The sequence below is a fragment of the Schistocerca cancellata genome, chromosome 5 (assembly GCF_023864275.1).
Source record: "Schistocerca cancellata isolate TAMUIC-IGC-003103 chromosome 5, iqSchCanc2.1, whole genome shotgun sequence".
NCBI lineage: Eukaryota > Metazoa > Arthropoda > Insecta > Orthoptera > Acrididae > Schistocerca > Schistocerca cancellata.
The window spans coordinates 706,815,352-706,835,300 of NC_064630.1; positions in this window are offsets into that span (position 1 = coordinate 706,815,352).

Below are 19,949 nucleotides of genomic sequence, written 5' to 3' on the forward strand. Positions count from 1 at the left end.
ATATCCGATGGGGGATATAAGAAGCTAATGGTCAGGCCGGAAAAGCTGTGGTCCCCGTCGTTCTTCGAACAAAACTTGCACATTCCTCGCCGCGTGCGGCCGGGAGTTGTCCTGCTGAAATATGACAGGTGGAAACGGTCTGCAGGAGGGGGGACTGCCTCGGGCTGTAAGACTTCCCTGATGTACGGGTAACTGTTCAGACTGCCCTCAAGACGTAGGAGGCGAGATCACATGGTATAGGCAATGGCGCCCCAAAACATCACACTTGGCGTTTGTCCCCTACGCTGCTCAACAATACAGTCTCGTGACTGCGTTCACCACGGCGGCGTCGAATGCAGATACGGCCGTCACTGTACGACAAGTTGGGGTGAGATTCGCCGGAAAGCTCTAAGTTTTACCACTCAGGATGCCAGTGTAGGCGTTCACTTGCCATTGCAATCTGCAGTGTTGGTGGGTTGTGGTCAATGGAAGCCGACGCAATGGAGTGCATGCCACGAGTCCAGCTGTAGACTACGGAGTCATATCGTAGACGCAGACATGTCACACCCATCGCAGTGCTCCAACGTCGCGCCAACACTCTGGACCATGATGTTCTGTCCATTACAGTCAAGCGGACAAGGCGGCGGTCACATTGTGTGGTCCAGTACCCTGTCGGCGTTATGGACGGCCTTCTTCTCTCCACTGATTCCATATACGTTTCACTGCTAAAGCAGTGTGCCCTGTACAACCAGCAACGTTATGGGGAAACAGATCAGCCTCACAGATACCAGTCATTCTGTCCCTTTCGAATGTACTCTCGTGTCAATATTTCACCCTGTGATGTCGGCGAAGCATAGAAGCACTTGATTACTCGTTTAGAGTCCGTATGACCGACGCGAACAGACTGAGCGTTGTAGAACACTGACCTGTCCTGACACACAAGAGGGCACTGTTGGGCTTACTTGTGTGCCACCTCTCTGCCATTTGAATCACTTATTTTGGTTCAGATGTTCTACAAGCGTCGTCAATTCCTGGCCTGTTGGAGACTATTGCTTCTGAGTGTTCACTTTATACAAATAGGAGTGTAAAAACTAACGTGGGAAATTGTTTCCCCTGATGAAAGTGTGTTGTTCTGTGACCATTAATGTTACTATGTATACTATTGTTCCCGTAGAGAGTAAGTATTTAACATATAGGTTGAGAATAGAAGCTTTGGAAACTAGGAGTTACATAAGAATGCTAAAGATATGTTGGGTGGATCGTAAAACTGATTAAGAGGTGCTGCATTGCATCAGAAAGGAAACAGATTTTTGGCACAACTTTACTAAAACTAGGGAAGGGTTGATGTGACAAATCAAGAAATAATTAATACGATAATGGATGGAAGTTGAGGGGAAAGACAGTGGAGTGGAACGGTCATTAAAGAAACCAAGGAATAAATACTCAATCAAGTTTACACTGATGTAAATTAGAGAAGTCATGCCAAAATTTGGACGGGATGTGTTTGCAAGAAGAGCTGCATCAAACCGGGCTTCGGACTAAAATAAACAATAAAAAATATAAAAAAGAGGAAGTGTGTCGTCATGAGTAATATTAACTGAAGCGAGTCGTAGTTGCTGTTTTTACAGTGATAAACCTAGAGTTTCGTTGCAGTGTCTTGAAACCGTGTACACAGTGCAGAAATAAAGACTGCTAATTATATGCCCCTAAGTGAGTTTTACCTTTTATGTTTCATATAAACTATGGAGCGCCTCTAAGGAAAAAGTGAACGTACACTACATATTCTCTACCTTTATAATTTTCCAGGAAAGAACTTACGTCAATATTAGCTACATCCGTTAGAAGCAAGGGTATTAGAATTATGGACTTATACATATGGACCACCCTGCACCAGGTCACGTACCAGCAGTGACCCTCGGTGTGGTTTACCTCAAACGACGAATTAGCGACACGTATGTTCTTGGCACGCGATACTGTCAGCAAGGAAAAAATAGCTTCATACGTACGCGGAGAGGCAGCCGATTTGTATTGTATCTATAAATCAACATCCCTGTCTTGATGCATACTCTGCATATCTTAAAGCGTATTACAGCACGTGACAAAGCCTACTTTTATGCCTCTGTGCATACTGTAATTGGCATAATCTTACGGTCCCAAAAGGAACATACGTAGGGCTATTGTGTATTAATATTGTAACCTCCCAAGAATTAAAGTTATGTCAATGATACTAAAAAAATATGGAAAGGAGCCAAGTGTAACCTCCCCGCAATAATGTTAAAAAATCAATGATTATATAAAACGTTCTAAATGGTGTCTTCCCACAAAAGTGAATAATAAAAATGTGAGCCAAGCGTAACCTGCTTGCAAAATTAAAGAATAATAATGACCCAAATGTAAACTCCCCACAAACATTAACTAATGAAGATTACTCATTAAACCCACAGTAAAATTAATTAAATAATGAAGCATAAAGTATGTGTAACATCTGAACACAAATAATTAAACCTGACAAATTTTATAAGGACAGCGGCGCTGACCCTCGGCCCTGTGCAATAGTTAAACCTGAACACAAAAACCAAAATTCTTACATCAGTAAACTCCATCAATATCTGCTCTTGTTTTTCGGCACAGCTCCGTGCAATGCTAGCCCATGTTTAATTTTAATTCTTGGAGGGAATGCATAGGAAGTATTACTTGACTTGAAATGAATCTTTTGTTTAAAACAATTACTTTAAGAGAAAATTATTATTGGGGCAATTCTTGAACAAATTAATTACAATTAACATATGTTATTGGCTGAGCGCAATGCTGCTTCATTACCTTCTATAACAATATACCTCGTCCAGAACGGTGACCAGAGACCCATGTCGACGCCCGCCGACTCCTCACACACAACTACTGTTCCTGCCGGCTCGCAACACGCAACTACTGTCATCTCGCGCGCGCTACTACTCTCGAACAGAAACTCTCGCGCGGTCAAGCGCAGACTAGCAACGATAAATAACTCTCTGGTCAGAGATTCTGTCATGCCTCGCCATCGCTGGTAATGAATACATATGAAACGTACGCGTTTCATAACCCTCCACTGGGGGGGGGCAAAAATTTGGCAGCGATGGTGAGTCATTTGGACTTGCCATGAGCAACAAATTTTTTCATAATTAATTAACTTTACAATTACAGCATATATACAGATATATAGGTGTAAAACATGAAGTAAAAATAGTGCACATGCACCAAGTACAGGACATATCAGCAAATCACAAAAATGTATACGTAATGAGTACAAATGGCATAAAGTGCACACGCACTGTAAAACTCTCTAATATTTGTACAACAAATAAACCTATTGAGTACAAATCATATTGACAAATGACAAAAGTGCACACGCACTGAAGTAGTCAAAACACAAAAATGTATACGTAATGAGTACAAATGGCATAAAGTGCACACGCACTGTAAAACTCTCTAATATTTTTACAACAAATAAACCTATTGAGTACAAATCATATTCAGAAATGACAAAAGTGCACAAGCACTGAAGTAGTGAACATATCAGGAAATCACAAAAAAGTATATGCAATGAGTAGAAATCATGTTTACAAATGACAAGAGTGCACATGCACTATAGTTCAGAACATATCAGTAAATCAAAAAAAAAAAAAAAAATGTATTGGTCATGAATACAAATCATATTAGCAAAAAATGATTTTCACTATGTTACAAGAATTAGGATAGGAAAGGGAAGGATTGCATCATGGTTGTAGCACTTTAGGTTGCACGCAGCTGCACTGAAAGTCCATATCTTTCTACTGTAGCACAACACCAAGTGAGACAATCTGAAGTTCTTTTCCTTGAAGTATTAATCAGTGTAGCTAAGACACTGAAATGTCGTAGTAATATTCCATGTTATCATTTTAGCAGTACATTAGGTACACCAAACAGTGGGACCATAATAACATCTACATCGCTTACAGTGGTGGACAGCATGTGTCAACAGCACGTTCTTGTAAGGTACACCAACGTAGAATTAGTGCAAAACCAAATATAGTGCCCCATGATCAGGAGGATATACAGGACAAACGGATATTGCAGTAATTCAGGGTAGTTAGGCCAGAAGGTGAAGGACAATAAGTTACATACTAGTCTTCACTGAGAATTACATTAGTAGTTTGCGGCATTCATTGCCCAGTTATTGAACATTTCTGTACCATGTATGTAGTATTACAGAATAATGTTCATAAATTGGCGTTTTACACAGAACATTGGTACTCATTTCCTAATTACGAATCATCAGAAGTCATTATATTCATGTGGCGTTTTACATAGAACATTAGTACTCATTTCCTAATTACAAATCATCAGAAGTCATTATATTCATATGGTGTTTTACATAGAACATTGGTACTCATTTCCTAATTACAAACCATCAGAAGTCATTATATTCATGTGGTGCTTTACACAGAACATTGGTAGTCATTTCCTAATTACAAATCATCAGAAGTCATTATATTCATGTGGCGTTTTACATAGAACATTGGTACCCATTTCCTAATTACAAACCATCAGAAGTCGTTATATTCATGTGGTGTTTTACATAGAACATTGGTACTCATTTCCCAATTACAAACCATCAGAAGTCAATATATTCATGTGGTACTTTACACAGAACATTGGTACTCGTTTTCTAATTACAAATCATCAGAAGTCATTTACAGAGAACATTGGCATTCATTGCATAATTACAAATCATCAGAAGTTATTTACAGAGAACATTGGCATTCATAGCCTAATTACAAATCATCAGAAGTCATTACATAATTATATTCATGTGGTGTTTTACAGAGAACATTGGCACTCATTTCCTAATTACAAGTTATCAGAAGTCATTAAGAACATTGGCACTCATTGCCTAATTATAAATCATCAGAAGTCATTACATAATAATATTCATATAATGATTTACAGAGAACATAGGCACTCATTTCCTAATTACACAGTATTATTCTATTTTTTTATAATTTGCTAGCAATGCATTGCGTTGAGATCGATAACTAATTGCTGGGGGATAATAATATTTGCATTTGACTTATTGCTGCAAATGAAGATGTGTAACGTCATTCGTCATGAGTCAGCTGTAGCAAGTTTATGAAACAAGTAGAGTATATGTGATCACATTTATAAATGACATAGACTTAATGAACAACTGCTTATAGCACATTAATTTCATAAATAATTTCTCCTGCAAAAAATACACAAAAAAATGGATTATTAATCTGAAGGAAGAAACGCATTTTATGCTGAAAAGTAGTGACCTCGAATTAACAGGCAGTGAAATGTGTATAAAAATGTGTTCCATAGCTGACCCTTCCTAAACCTTCATTCATCCTACTATGCAATAAAACACATACTGTCAAAACGAACTGCAACAAATACTTAAATAACTACATAGCATAAATACATAAACTTCAACATCATCCTCATCTGTAAAGAAAAATCTTCATTATCCATCACTTCATTATGATAACTCCATCATTATCATCACCTGTAAAGAAAAACTTCATTATCTATATCATCATATTCTTCATCATTATTCATCACCATTCATCACCATTCATCATCATCTGCAAAAGAGTCACTTCATTACTCATTATACAACTATTTCTTATTTCTAGCATATTTCATCACTAAAACTAAGATGTGAAGTTCTGTCTGACAGCCTGCATCAATCGCCTCGTATTCTGAAAGAAAAAATTAGTTAAGACTGCTATTCTACGATGTGTATAGTATATTCTTGTTAATGCTTGATAATTCTGATCCATTTACTCTTCCTCATAAGGTTTTTGCATCTTCTTTCGTTTATTCTGTAGGTGAAATTCCCATTTCTGTTTAATTTATTTCGTTCACGCATCATTTCTTTCTGAAATTGATGAACAAAGATTAATGTCCTGCATTTACATCATATACTCACTAAATAATGACTGGTTTATGGTAACATAATGAAGCACACAGCATAACATGACAGAAAACATAACATGTGAAAAACACAGATAGTGTTCAGAGGCAAAAATGTACACAGAATATCACAATGCAGCAGCAAAAAAAATGTAAAACAGTCATGATGTTGAGATATCATACGGCAAAAATGTTAAAGTCAACTGGTGTTGGCTATGTCTTAACTATTTCATAATGCATACAGACAAAACAGGAAAGTAATCATACATACAAAAAAGATGGAAAATATGCACGGTCTGATGTGTAACGACAAGAAAAGCGACCTGCTAACCTTACCTTGCCGGGCACTTGCCAAGAAAAAATACAACAACCATCAGTAAGTGTTCATGTGAATATAATTGCATAAGTGGTCATAAAAAGGTGTAAGTTCATCTGGAAAAATATGCACGGTTTGATCTGTAACGACAAGAAGAGCGACCTGCTAACCTTACTTTGCCGTGCACTCGCCAAGAAAAATACGACAATCATCAGTAAGTATTCATGTGAGTATAATTGCATACGTGATCATAAAAATTAGCAAATGGCATTACAGCATGTCAAATCATAAAGTATCTTCATTCAATAAAGGGTTTAATGTTTGACCAGTGGTGGTTTCCTTTCGATTTTCTGGTTCTCAAAGTTTCGACGTGTACAACATTGGGGTGAGGAATGCTGCGAATCCGATATGGACCTGCGTATAGAAGTTCAAATTTACTGCACCAACCTTTTATTTTGTTGGATAAATAGTGTGTACGTACTAATATCTTCTGTCCAACGTGAAAGTCACGGCGTATACAAACCTGTGTTTGCTGTCTTCTCCGGTGCTCTGCGGCACGTTTGATGTTTTCAGCGCAATGTCAATTATTTCATGGTGTCGTAGTCGACGAGATGTAGGAAAGTTTACTAATTCTTTAATTTAGTTAGGTGGCTCCGTAATGTGCGTAACTTAAATGAGTGTACCAGATTAATTTGTTAACCAGTTCATCAGGAATGCATAATAACCAATTGTTGCTGTCAGGATGAGAGCGACGAAACAGAATTTCGTTGCGTACAGTGTAATGGTTTCGAATCGTAACATTATTCCTATCTCTTTCCACACGTTGTCTTTATTCTGCTCTTGTGCTATGTCCTGTAATAACGACGAAATGAAATTTTCAAATGCAACTTGTTGAATGTACATGACGCTGAAATTTGCTTTGCAGAAGTTGGCTGCGATGTCTTGCTGATTGTTGCTGAGAGAACGAGATAGTGCGTCTGCTACAACATTTTGTGTGCCGGGAATATGAACTATTGTAAAATTAAATTCCTGCAAGTAAAGTTTCCATCTACTTAATCTGTCGTGTGTGAATTTAGCCGAAAGTAAAAATTGTATCGCTCTGTGGTCTGTGTAGAAGGTGGTGTGTCTTCCATAAAGAAAATGCCTAAATCTTGTAAAAGCCCATACAACACATAATGTTTCCAGTTCTGTAACAGAATAATTTCGTTCAGCAGGTGACAGAATGCGACTCGCAAATGCGATGTTTTTAATTACTGTACAACCATCTTCTTCAATTTCCTGAAAAATATGTACGCCTAAAGCTGTGTTGGAACTGTCGGTGGCAATGGAAAAATGTTTGGTAAGATCTGGGTGCGATAAAAGTGGTGCATTCAGCAAGGCATGTTTCAAATAACATTTTCGTGAACAAGATTCTGTGTACTTGAAGTATTGCTTACGTTGCTGGAAGATGCAACCTGTACTGTATCTAATCAAATTCTATCTGATGTGCTATTATTTTCGGGAGGATGCTGTGGCATTTCCACTATTTGTTGTGTTCTGTTATTTCTTCCTGACGTATTACGTTCTGGATGATATCTACTGTCTGGTTCATTCATGATTATATATTGTTGCTGATGTTCTTGCTGCTGATAAGACCGACTGTTATTAAATGTACGCTGAAAATTGTGATCATTAATTTTACGTCTGTCGTGATAGTCATTTCTATACGGCGCATTGCGACAGGGATTGAAATATTGTGTTTTCTGTACGTAGTTATTTCCTTGCTGCCGTGTGTTACTATTTGTTGGAGCTGAGACTATACGTGCACGCGGCGAAACATTAAAGCTTGGTTGACCTTGTAGGCTGCATTGTTGGGTAGGTATGCTAACCGGCTGGTTTTATTGCTATTGCGGTGAAAAACCTCTATTGTTACCAAAATGGGTTTGCGACTGCTGATAATTGTGACGATTGCTGAAAATGCTATACATACTGATGATTACAATTTTATCTGTTATTATAATTACGCTGGTAGTTCTTGTCATTTCGAGAGTGTCTAATAAAAATTGTCTCTTTCGGTAAAAAATTGTCGTATCGGGTTTTCTTTACACTTTTCTTAACACTAGATAGAGCAATAGTTGAAGAGCTGTTTTGATAGATATAAAGGATAGTAGAAGAGAAGGCAGCAGTGCAGAAAACTAAAGATGAAACAGCATTACTACGGCTCGGGGCCCTATGCACGCTACGGCACATATTCATTAAAGCGTGTCAATTACGCGCTACAAATAAATTTTAGCTTTTGCATTACAGGCAATGGCGGTAAAAATTCAAAATTAAATTGTTGTATCAAGTCCAAAGCTAGTTTCTGCATTACAGGTAATAGCGGTGAAAGTACAAAAATAAATCGACGTATCCAGTTCAAAGTGTGTACCTGTGTTCCGTCATTATTAAATTCCTTAGATTTTCTTACGGATAAAAATTGCTCGTAATCTATGTTCTCGTCACTGAATTTGAGAACACGTTCAGGTTTGTGTGAGAATCTGTTTGTCTGTGTCATTTCGGATTTCAAGTTGCGTAGCTTTTCAGATTTTAAGTCGCGCAGCTTTTCGGGCTTAAGTCGCGTAGTCTCCGTAAATTACCCAAATTATATACGCTGCGTGAATCTGACAAATGTTCGCAAAGTGGCGTCTGCTGTGATATGTTAAACGCTGAAACATTTTTCATCTCTGTTACTTCTTGATGTAAACTTGACAATTTTTTACGTAATGTGTTATTAGACGAATCGATCTCATTGATTGTTTGCTGTAAATTTTGGAATTCAGGTGTTTGGTTAAACCAAATCGGTGCAGTATCGTCTGATTTGCTGTCATTATTACTTTCTATAACGTCAATACGACTGGCCAATTCATCATATTTTTCAGTCAGTATTTTTACCTGATCACCGTTTTTAGTGTCAGAAGCATTAATTTGTTTTTGTATTTTACGTGTGGTTTCACTCAGTTTTTTAACGTCTGCTTTAATGTCATCGGAATCCTGTGTTAGTTCTAATTGTTCGAGTCTGTCGGTCACTGTTTGAATATCTACTGTGTGTGTATCTGTTTTCGATTTAAGATCCGAAATTTCATTACCTAATTCTGTGTTCGACTGTTTGATGGTATTAATTTCGTCGGACACTGTAGCAATATTGTTGTCTACGTATGTTTTTGCTTTCGCGAACAATTTACGTTTGTCTTCTTGTCTCTGTGCAGTAATTGTTTCTATGACTTGTCGTTTTACTTTATTCTGATCCTGTATAAATTTACGGAAACGTGTATCACTGTTTTGTAGGTGAAGATTAAAACGCTCGTCAATTTGACTGTTCTGTTGTTCAAATTTCGCGTCTATCTTTGCATCCATTGTGCTCGAAAGTTCTGCTGTCATTAGCTTAAACTCGTCACGTAATTGTGTTGCTTTTTCAGTGCATTGTTTACCGACTGCACTAATTTCGTCTCTAAGTGTTTCTGTCGTAGCTGTTTGCATATCCCTTAATTCTTGAGCAACAGGTCTAATTTCTTCGCTACTTTTCCTAGCACAAGCCTCAATTTCCTCGCGTAACTGTTCTTTAGTATCATGACACTGCGCGGCAACGGCTTTAATCTGTTCACGAAGCTGTCTGGAATTGTTGTCTAATTTTTCATTTAACTGTCTGGAATTCTTGTCTAATTTTTCATTTAACTGTCTGGAATTGTTGTCTAATTTTTCATTTAACTGTCTGGAATTGTCTAATTTTTTACTAAGGTTGTCTTGTTTTTCATTCTGTTTGCATATCCCTTAATTCTTGAGCAACAGGTCTAATTTCTTCGCTACTTTTCCTAGCACAAGCCTCAATTTCCTCGCGTAACTGTTCTTTAGTATCATGACACTGCGCGGCAACGGCTTTAATCTGTTCACGAAGCTGTCTGGAATTGTTGTCTAATTTTTCATTTAACTGTCTGGAATTCTTGTCTAATTTTTCATTTAACTGTCTGGAATTGTTGTCTAATTTTTCATTTAACTGTCTGGAATTGTCTAATTTTTTACTAAGGTTGTCTTGTTTTTCATTCTGTTGTTTCAAATCTTCTTTAAGGTTGTCTTGTTTTTTATTAATTTCATCAAGTTGTTTGAATTTTTCACTTTATTGTAGCAATACTGCCATGATTTGATCCAAGCCAATATTACCTACTCTATTCTCTGTACTGTTTGATGGCGTACCTGCAATTGTCACGTTTTCTGTAACCATTTGGTTATTCAGTGATTCACAAAAAGGTTTGCTTATCGGATGTGTACTGTTAGACACTACCTCGGAATTAAATAAATCCGACGCATTCTGATTACACTGTTCGTTTTCATTAAAAAAAATTGTCTGTTCGTCACGCGAATTTTGCAAACCGGTTGTGTTAAGCTGGGCAGCGCTCATTGCAACAGAATGCCCCGCGTCATCAGTTGTCGTCAAATTAACAGAGGACACAATTGAATTCGTCTGTTCATCACTAAAATCCAAATCATTATTAGTGGTCGGTACGTACTGATTGTCAGTAAACGGAGGATTGTCATCAATACATTGCGTGTCGCAAGTACTATCGGTCAAGTTGTTTAATTCAGTTATTTCACTCATTATTCCTCGCGATGCATTATTAACAGTTTTTCGCGGCATTTTAACACTAATCACAATTATTCACAAATGAAAAAAAGACAATGCAAAATCCAACAAACACTATTACAACAAAGAGCAACGAATTGCCGATGAACTGTGGAAGAAACTGACAAAATTAGTAAAAGCGTTGCGCCAAATGCTAATTATATTTAAGTAAATAAGAGCAGATATCTGATTACTTCTCAAAAGATTCTCAAAGAAATACGATCCTGGTCCGAATGTCGCCAAGTGTAACATCCCTGTGTGAAATTTGAAAATGTCAATGATTATAAAAGAATGTGCCAGATGTTGTCTTCCCACAAAAGTGAATAATAAAAATGTGAGCCAAGTGTAACCTGCTTGCAAAATTAAAGAATAATAATGACCTAAATGTAAACTCCCCACAAACATTCACTAATGAAGATTACTCATTAAACCCACAGTAAAATTAATTAAATAATGAAGCATAAAGTATGTGTAACATCTGAACACAAATAATTAAACCTGACAAATTTTATAAGGGCAGCGGCGCTGAACCTCGGCCCTGTGCAATAGTTAAACCTGAACACAAAAACCAAAATTCTTACATCAGTAAACTCCATCAATATCTGCTCTTGTTTTTCGGCACAGCTCCGTGCAATGCTTGCCCGTGTTTAATTTTAATTCTTGGAGGGAATGCATAGGAAGTATTACTTGACTTGAAATGAATCTTTTGTTTAAAACAATTATTTAAAATAAAGTTATTATTGGGGCAATTCTTGAACAAATTAATTACAATTAACATATGTTATTGGCTGAGTGCAATGCTGCTTCATTACCTTCTATAACAATATACCTCGTCCAGAACGGTGACCAGAGACCCATGTCGACGCCCGCCGACTCCTCACACAACTACTGTTCCTGCCGGCTCGCAACACGCAACTACTGTCATCTCGCGCGCGCTACTACTCTCGAATAGAAACTCTCGCGCGGTCAAGCGCAGACTAGCAACGATAAATAACTCTCTGGCCAGAGATTCTGTCATGCCTCGCCATAGCTGGTAATGAATACATATGAAACGTACGCGTTTCAGTATTCTTCACTGGATACTGGTTTCTGAAACTCAGTAAGCCTCCTTTCTGCGGAATAGTTCTGGTCTATTTTCAGGCGTTTGTCAGTTCAGGGGTTTCAGCATTCCCATGAATCTCTGCCATGAGTCAAACCTGTGGTCAACTGGTCCGCCCTTCTTTAAAGACGTTCAATATCCCCTGCTATTTCTGTTTGATATGGGCCCCACGTAGTTGAGCGATATTTCATAATGTGTTGCACGAGTTATTTCCTTCGTGGAGCTCCTACCAGTAAACCAGCGTCTGCCACTGATTTACCTATGATAGGTATTTGTATAGGTCGAATGACCCCAGTTGTGTCTCACAGATGTTGCATCCGCAGCACACTGCTGTTTTGCGTTTCGTGAATGAACAGCTTTATATTTCTGTACATCTTCAGTAAATTCCCCTTCTTTCGATCTCTTAGAAATGTTGTAAAGAACTGCTTGGATAATTTTGAAGATTTTTAAATCAACTACATCATCTGCAAAAGATCTGAGGTTACTTTTAATTTTGTCTGCTAGGTAATTAACTATCAGCACGAATATCTGTGATTCCATCCCATTTCCCCTATGGCATGGCTGAAGTTACTTGTACATCTTCCAATGATTACTTTTAATTTTGTCTGGAAGGTAGTTAACATTAAGGATAAATAGCAAACGTCACACCCCATTTCCCTCGGGCAAGGCTTAAGTTACTTGCGTTCTGTCAATGACCCTCATAAAGGATAGCTTGCTGCGTTCTTAGCACAGAGAAATACTTAAATGTTTCACAAATTTCGTTAGATACCCAATATGACCGTGCCGTAATAGCTTTGGTTTGGTGCTGGTTAAAATTCTTGTCGAAAGTCAAGAAACAGGGAATTCACTTGACTAACTTGATCCATGTCTTTCATGTTGCCATGTGACAAGAGTCTGAGTTGAGCACACTATCGTCGACGTTTTAGATATCAGTTTCGATTTACGTGAAAGATGTCATTTCGTTCGAGATACCTCATTGCATTGCATCTCTAACAACTTCTAACATTCTGTAGCAGATGTATCAGCGGCTATGCGACGGTAGTTTTGTGGACCACTTCTGCTACCCTTCCTTCAGAAACGTGTGGCTTGTGCCAATTGCTGGGAACAGTGTTTTATTCGAGAGATTTACACTATATTATGGTTAAATGTGGAACTAACCCAGACGACAATTCCTGCAGATTCATGTTCGGACTCAGTCAAACTATGCGTCCCTGCCCATATACAGGGATTTCATCTGTTTCTCAAAGCCACATACGCAAATGTGTTCCACTCACATCCGTAGAATTGCGAGGATAAACTGGGGCAGTATTCAACAATCTTCCGTTTTATTGGCAAAGAATGAATTAAGGAGTTCTGTATAAGCTTTTCTAATGCACTTTCAGTACACATAGCATCCATGAATATACAGACACCAACTTTGGTACCTCTTAAATATGAGCTGTTGTTCTTTGTGTTTTGTAAGACGGGTCTACTACGATATTCTTTCAGTGCTTCATTTTGACAGCGGAAGGTGTTTCGTTGAGAATTACGTATCACTATGCTTTGTTTTATAGCAATTGTACAGCAGTTGCTGTTGATTTGGAAGTTCATTTACAGTTACTGTACATCATGGAGAATCGCTCCCATTGTGATCTGTTCTAATTGTTACGCATGTACAAAGTGCTTGGTCCACTATTCTTCGAAGCTACAGCAGAGTTCTTCTACATGCTTCAGAACAGAGCTAAGTGTTTCAGGTCCTTAAGATATGACACAGCGAGTCCCCGTCTGAACAATAATAAAACTTTTCATCTAATGTATTGTTACTGGAAGTCGGTAGTCTCCAGTTTTAGGTCTGATCCTTCGCTCCAGGCTACACTGTCATGTCTGTAACAACGCTTTACCACCAATGTAGTAGAGCAAAGCTGATACATGTGAAAGATCGTGCACTGCCACGATAGTTTTCAGCTACCTAACTTATTTTTTTATTCCTATTCAAATTATGTCTGAAAGAACATTACAGCAAATTTATTTCAGAAGCATAATTTCTACTGAGCTTACTATCCTTTACACTCAGACAAATAACGAACATTATGTAGATGAAAGAAGCTTAACTGAAAAAGATACTGTTCAATTAAGCCTGTTACTTTTGTCCCTACCAAAACACAATTCATCTAATTATGTAACGTTCCCCCGACGCAACATCAAATTGGAGGGCCAATGACAAAATCAATTTTTTTTTATTTTTTGCTAAGGATCAAAGTACTCTTTCCACATTATCAAGCAGCAAAGCCTCCTAGTTTCTTTTGTTTGGTATAAGATCATTTCTTTTTACCGAATTGTCTTTTATCACACTACAGTTTATTTTTGGTTTATTCCTGTTAAAGTTTTATTATTTATATCGCTGCTTCACATTACAAGTCACGCACTTCCATCTGTTGGCCAACGTCTACAATCTGTCCTCCAAGCTTACTGTCGCAGCTGCAGTCTCTGCTAACACGAGGCACCACCAAAATGTACACTAACCAAGAAGAAATTGGTAGGCATGTTTCTACATCTTAAAGATGATTTCTATATAGATTTCGCACCAGTCGCATAGAGTGGGGCTAGTAGTGCCTCTATGAGGATGCAAATCAGGTTTTCCCTAAACGCGCGGTGTAACAGTCATCAGCGTTAGTTAAACTAGAGACTGGATGTATTGCGTTGATGTTTATCGCTGTATCCCTCCCACTTTCCACCTCCACACCCTCCACCTCCTTCATCAGGGCTATTTCCAGCACCTTCTCCTCCCGGATGTTGATCTTCGCCGTGACATCTACCCTTCCTTCCTGCTGTAACCTGGCCTTGTTCCCTCCCCTCCCCAGGGCCCCCCCTTTTCCTGTCCTCACCTTCTCCCAGAGCAGATTTTCCTCCTTGCCCCCCCCCCCCCCTCTGAGTCTCTGCACCCCCTCCTTAACTGTGTCCCTCCCATGTCCTTCCCTCCCCAGCCCTCTTCGGCGCGACCCCGCCCGTATCTCCCCCTCCCTCCCCTCCCTCCCTTCTACCCTTCTTCCCTTCTCCATCATCTCCATGCCCCTGACAGATCCTGTGTTTGCTCATTGTCATCACTGTGCTACGTCAGTGTTGTTTGGTGCTGCTCTCCTGTGCGTCCAGAGCTATGATTTTAATTGTGTGCAGGACTAGTACATAGTGTTACTGTCAGTGATCGTGCTACGCCGTCCATCGCCACTTTTATGCTGCAGCCATACATCGCCTTGTGTTCTCTTAATCATCCCAGTGTGAGGTTTCTTTGTGTGCAATACTTTTTTAAGGTTTTTATCTCCATTTTACAGTCGCCCCTTTTTGTCTGTTCTCTTCCATTATGTTCCCCCTTTTTATACTTATGTACACCATATTGTCTCCTTTGTAAGTTTAATTGTATAATTAATTGTATAATTAATGTCTTTGGCTGAAGAGCAGATCATATGCTGCTGCCAGCCCGCCCAGGATGGGGAATTGAAGTACAATAAAGAAAAAAAAAAAGCGTTGATGTTAGTCAAGAATGCCTTTAAGAGGAGGAAGGCGCCTTTATTAACAGCTCACTGAGTTTGAAGGAGGTCGTGTAATGGGGCTATGTGAGGTTTAACATTCCTTCCATGATATTCTAGATAAACTTGGCTGGAATTTAGCCACTGTATATGATTTATCTATTTTTGTATAACGCTGTCCGGCGCCAATCACGTATTTTCATGAAATAAAAGAGAAAATTCGCATAACAAAATATGGTCCGTGGGCGGGTATGGAAAAACCATAGCTTGTTGCAAGAAAAAAAGGTAACGAAGTAACTGTGAACGAAATATACTGGTCCTTCACAATACCACCTGCTCTTTATACAGTGTTTCACAGTTCCTACCACAGGGTTCTATGGGTTGAAGAGGGGACTCAGCAGACTAAATCGGATCACTTTAAAATTTCCGGCTTCACAGTACCCACTTAGCGGAGACAATGAGCTATGACCCTTGTGGTCTAAAGTAGCCGCTTTTCGTTGCACAATTTGTACCTGGGACGCATGCTTTCAAACACAGGATCCGCAAGCAGTGGTGCGCTCGTGGAACACCACAACCAACCCCCCCCCCCCCCCCCCCCCAGATGCGAACGTATCTTTTTCTCGCAGTCGTCGTTGGACGAAAATGGTGTGTAAAGGACCGAAGCGATCTGGAAAACAATCTCTTAACATGACGTGCAGCTTTACCATTATGAATCGCACGTGACGCGGGAGATTTGTAATATCTACATCTACGTTCATACTCCGCAAGCCACCTGACGGTATGTGGCGGAGGGTACCTCGAGTACCTCTATCGGTCCTCACTTCTATTCTAGCCTCGTATTGTTCGTGGAAAGAAGGATTGTCGGTATGCTTCTGTGTGGGCTCTAATCTCTCTGATTTTATCCTCATGGTCTCTTCGCGAGATATACGTAGGAGGGAGCAATATACTGCTTGACTCTTCGGTGAAGGTATGTTCTCGAAACTTTGACAAAAGCCCGTAACGAGCTACTGAGCGTCTCTCCTGCAGAGTCTTCCACTGGAGTTTATCTATCATCTCCGTAACGCTTTCGCGATTACTAAATGATCCTGTAACGAATCGCGCTGCTCTCCGTTGGATCTTCTCCATATCTTCTATCAATCCTATCTGGTACGGATCCCACACTGCTGAGCAGTATTCAAGCAGTGGGCGAACAAGCGTACTATAACCTACTTCCTTTGTTTTCGGATTGCATTTCCTTAGGATTCTTCCAATGAATCTCAGTCTGGTATCTGCTTTACCGACGATCAACATTATATGATCATTCCATTTTAAATCACTCCTAATGCGTACTCCCAGATAATTTATGGTATTAACTGCTTCCAGTTGCCGACCTGCTATGTTGTAGCTAAATGATAAAGGATCTATCTTTCTGTGTATTCGCAGCACATTACACTTGTCTACATTGAGATTCAATTGCCATTCCCTGCACCATGCGTCAATTCGCTGCAGATCCTCCTGCATTTCAGTACAATTTTCCATTGTTACAACCTCTCGATACACCACAGCATCATCTGCAAAAAGCCTCAGTCAACTTCCGATGTCATCCACCAGGTCATTTATATATATTGTGAATAGCAACGGTCCTATGACACTCCCCTGCGGCACACTCTTACTTCGGAAGACTTCTCTCCATTGAGAATGACATGCTGCATTCTGTTACCTAGGAACTCCTCAATCCACTCACACAATTGGTCTGATAGTCCATATGCTCTTACTTTGTTCATTAAACGACTGTGGGGAACTGTATCGAACGCCTTGCGAAAGTCAAGAAACACGGCATCTACCTGTGAACCCGTGTCTATGGCCTTCTGAGTCTCGTGGACGAATAGCGCGAGCTAGGTTTCACATGACCGTCTTTTTCGAAACCGAGTAGATTTCTAGTCTCCAGAAAAGCCATTATACTCGAACACAATACGTGTTCCAAAATTCTACGACTGATCGACGTTAGAGATATAGGTCTATAGTTCTGCACATCTGTTCGACGTCCCTTCTTGAAAACGGGGATGACCTGTGCCATTTTCCAATCCTTTGGAACGCTACGCTCTTCTAGAGACCTACGGTACACCGCTGCAAGAAGGGGGGGCAAGTTCCTTCGCGTACTCTGTGTAAAATCGAACTCGTATCCCATAAGGTCCAGAGGCCTTTCCTCTTTTGAGCGATTTTAATTGTTTCTCTATTCCTCTGTCGTCTATTTCGATATCTACCATTTTGTCATCTGTGCGACAATCTAGAGAAGGAACTACAGTGCAGTCTATAACACTCCTGTCTGCTACTGCTATACCATAACCTCAAAACTAAAGGCAATTTGTAAAACAGAATTATTTTGTTATAGCAATTATGGCATAAAGCAACAGAGCAGTGTTACCCTCTGAAAGGAATTTTGTTATGTTGACCGTGTTGTTCCTAACGGAGGTGGCTTATCGGAAATGAAAGTCAGAATTACGTAAATATTTGAACAGCAACAAACGGAATTTTGCCTATCTGCACTGTTTAATGAATAAAGAAAATGGTCGCCAGCCTAACTAGGCAAGAGAATGATTAACATTCTCGTTCAAGAAAATATTTATTAGTAATTTTAGTGGATAACACAACGTAGACTTAGCCACACTCGAGTGCAATGAACTCTAACACACATATGTTTTAAGATTGAAGCTAACAACTGGAGCAGCACAAACTATTTGCAAAATTATAAGAGATACCGAAACACACTATTACTTTCAGGGCTTACACAAAGTGAATGGTCTTTATAACATTACTATTAATATGCACTTCTAATACACACGACAGACAAACACTTAGCAATCATGAACATATAGTTTTCTACTATTGCAGTTTCCCACTTTTACTACAGTGAAACACAATGTTGGCAAAATTGCAAGAAACTGACTCACCTTTTAGAATTTACCACAGACAACACTGTGATCATTTACTTTATAAGCCTCAGTCTTAAGAACTTTTAATTTTGAAGTTGGCGACAGCACTTTAATAAGCAGTTCTACTAGGAAAATTGTTTTCAGCAAGCATCATTAACTTTAACTCACTCTATTGCCACATTAACTTTAACTTTCTTTTTAATAAGTTCAAGAGGCATTAATTAGCAAAACTCTAGGCTTTAATTTCTTTTAGTAAGGACACTCGGATATCACTTTAGCTCAAACGGAGAGGAACCTGAGAGGTGTTATGATGAGGAAAAAAATCAAGGTAGGTACATAAATTCAGATATAAATTACCTTATATTTGAGCAATAACACATCTATTAAGCTGATCCTTCACTGTACATCATTATAGTATTACATTACAGTGATTGCGCAACGTGGTGGCAACTGCATGTTGGTAGGTGGATTCGCGGACAGAATTGCTGGACTCTGTCATTTCTTGGCGGCGACGACAGATACAAATTCCAGAATAGTTCCAGCTATTTATCCATCCATCCGAGGCATTTGAAAGCGGCAGGAAAAGCCTCTATCGGAACCATCACAAATATGCATCTGTTACCTGGCAGTGCACGGACTCGCAGCTCGTCTCCGACTGCTGGCTCGTCCCCGACTGACTATCAGTTCCACCTTTTCCACCTAGGCCAACCACAATTTGCGCGCGTTACACAGTTCCGTTCCCGAGGGGAACCACTACACCATTTACATACAAAATAACTAAGAGCCCTAAGTGAAGGTCAGCAGTTTACATAACAGCAACCAAATTCATTAAATAAGACAGAACATTTTCACATATTGACACTTCTACAAAAAATTATTCATACAAAATTACAATTACATACAGTAAGTTTTGTTCCCTCCAAATGGGACAAAGAATTTTAAATTACAGATACACTACTTTGCATAGAATCAAATCACGACATCAAAGGTTTGACAAAGAAAAGAGTATACAATTTTGTGTTATCTGTTCAATCAAACACATTTACAGATACTCAATGTTATAACATTAAATAAAGCAAAAAAATAAATAAATAAATCCATACAGCATAAGAGATATGATGTTACACATGCCCCATGTTTCGTTGAAGTTTCCCATCAGGGATACTTCAAGGAAACATCCATAACACCTAAGTGGTGTTGGCAAAAAAAAAAAAATTATTCCATCCAACTTCAGTTTGGAGGGAAAAAAAATTACATATTACAAACATACAGTATATACACTAAGAAACTTCATACCATTCTTCCAAAATATTTCAAAATAAGGCATGTAAAGCAATTTTCAATTTCACACTGGCTTAAGGACACTAATTTTGCATCATTACACAAGGTATCTTCAAGCATGTTCTTTCCATACACATACAGTTCAAGTAACAGACAAACAGTACAAAAATAATCTGCATATTAGTAGAATATGGTATAGCCAACAAATAAAATAAAGAAAATACACATATACAACAACACAGAACATTCTAACTTAGCAAAACAGAAGTTTGTC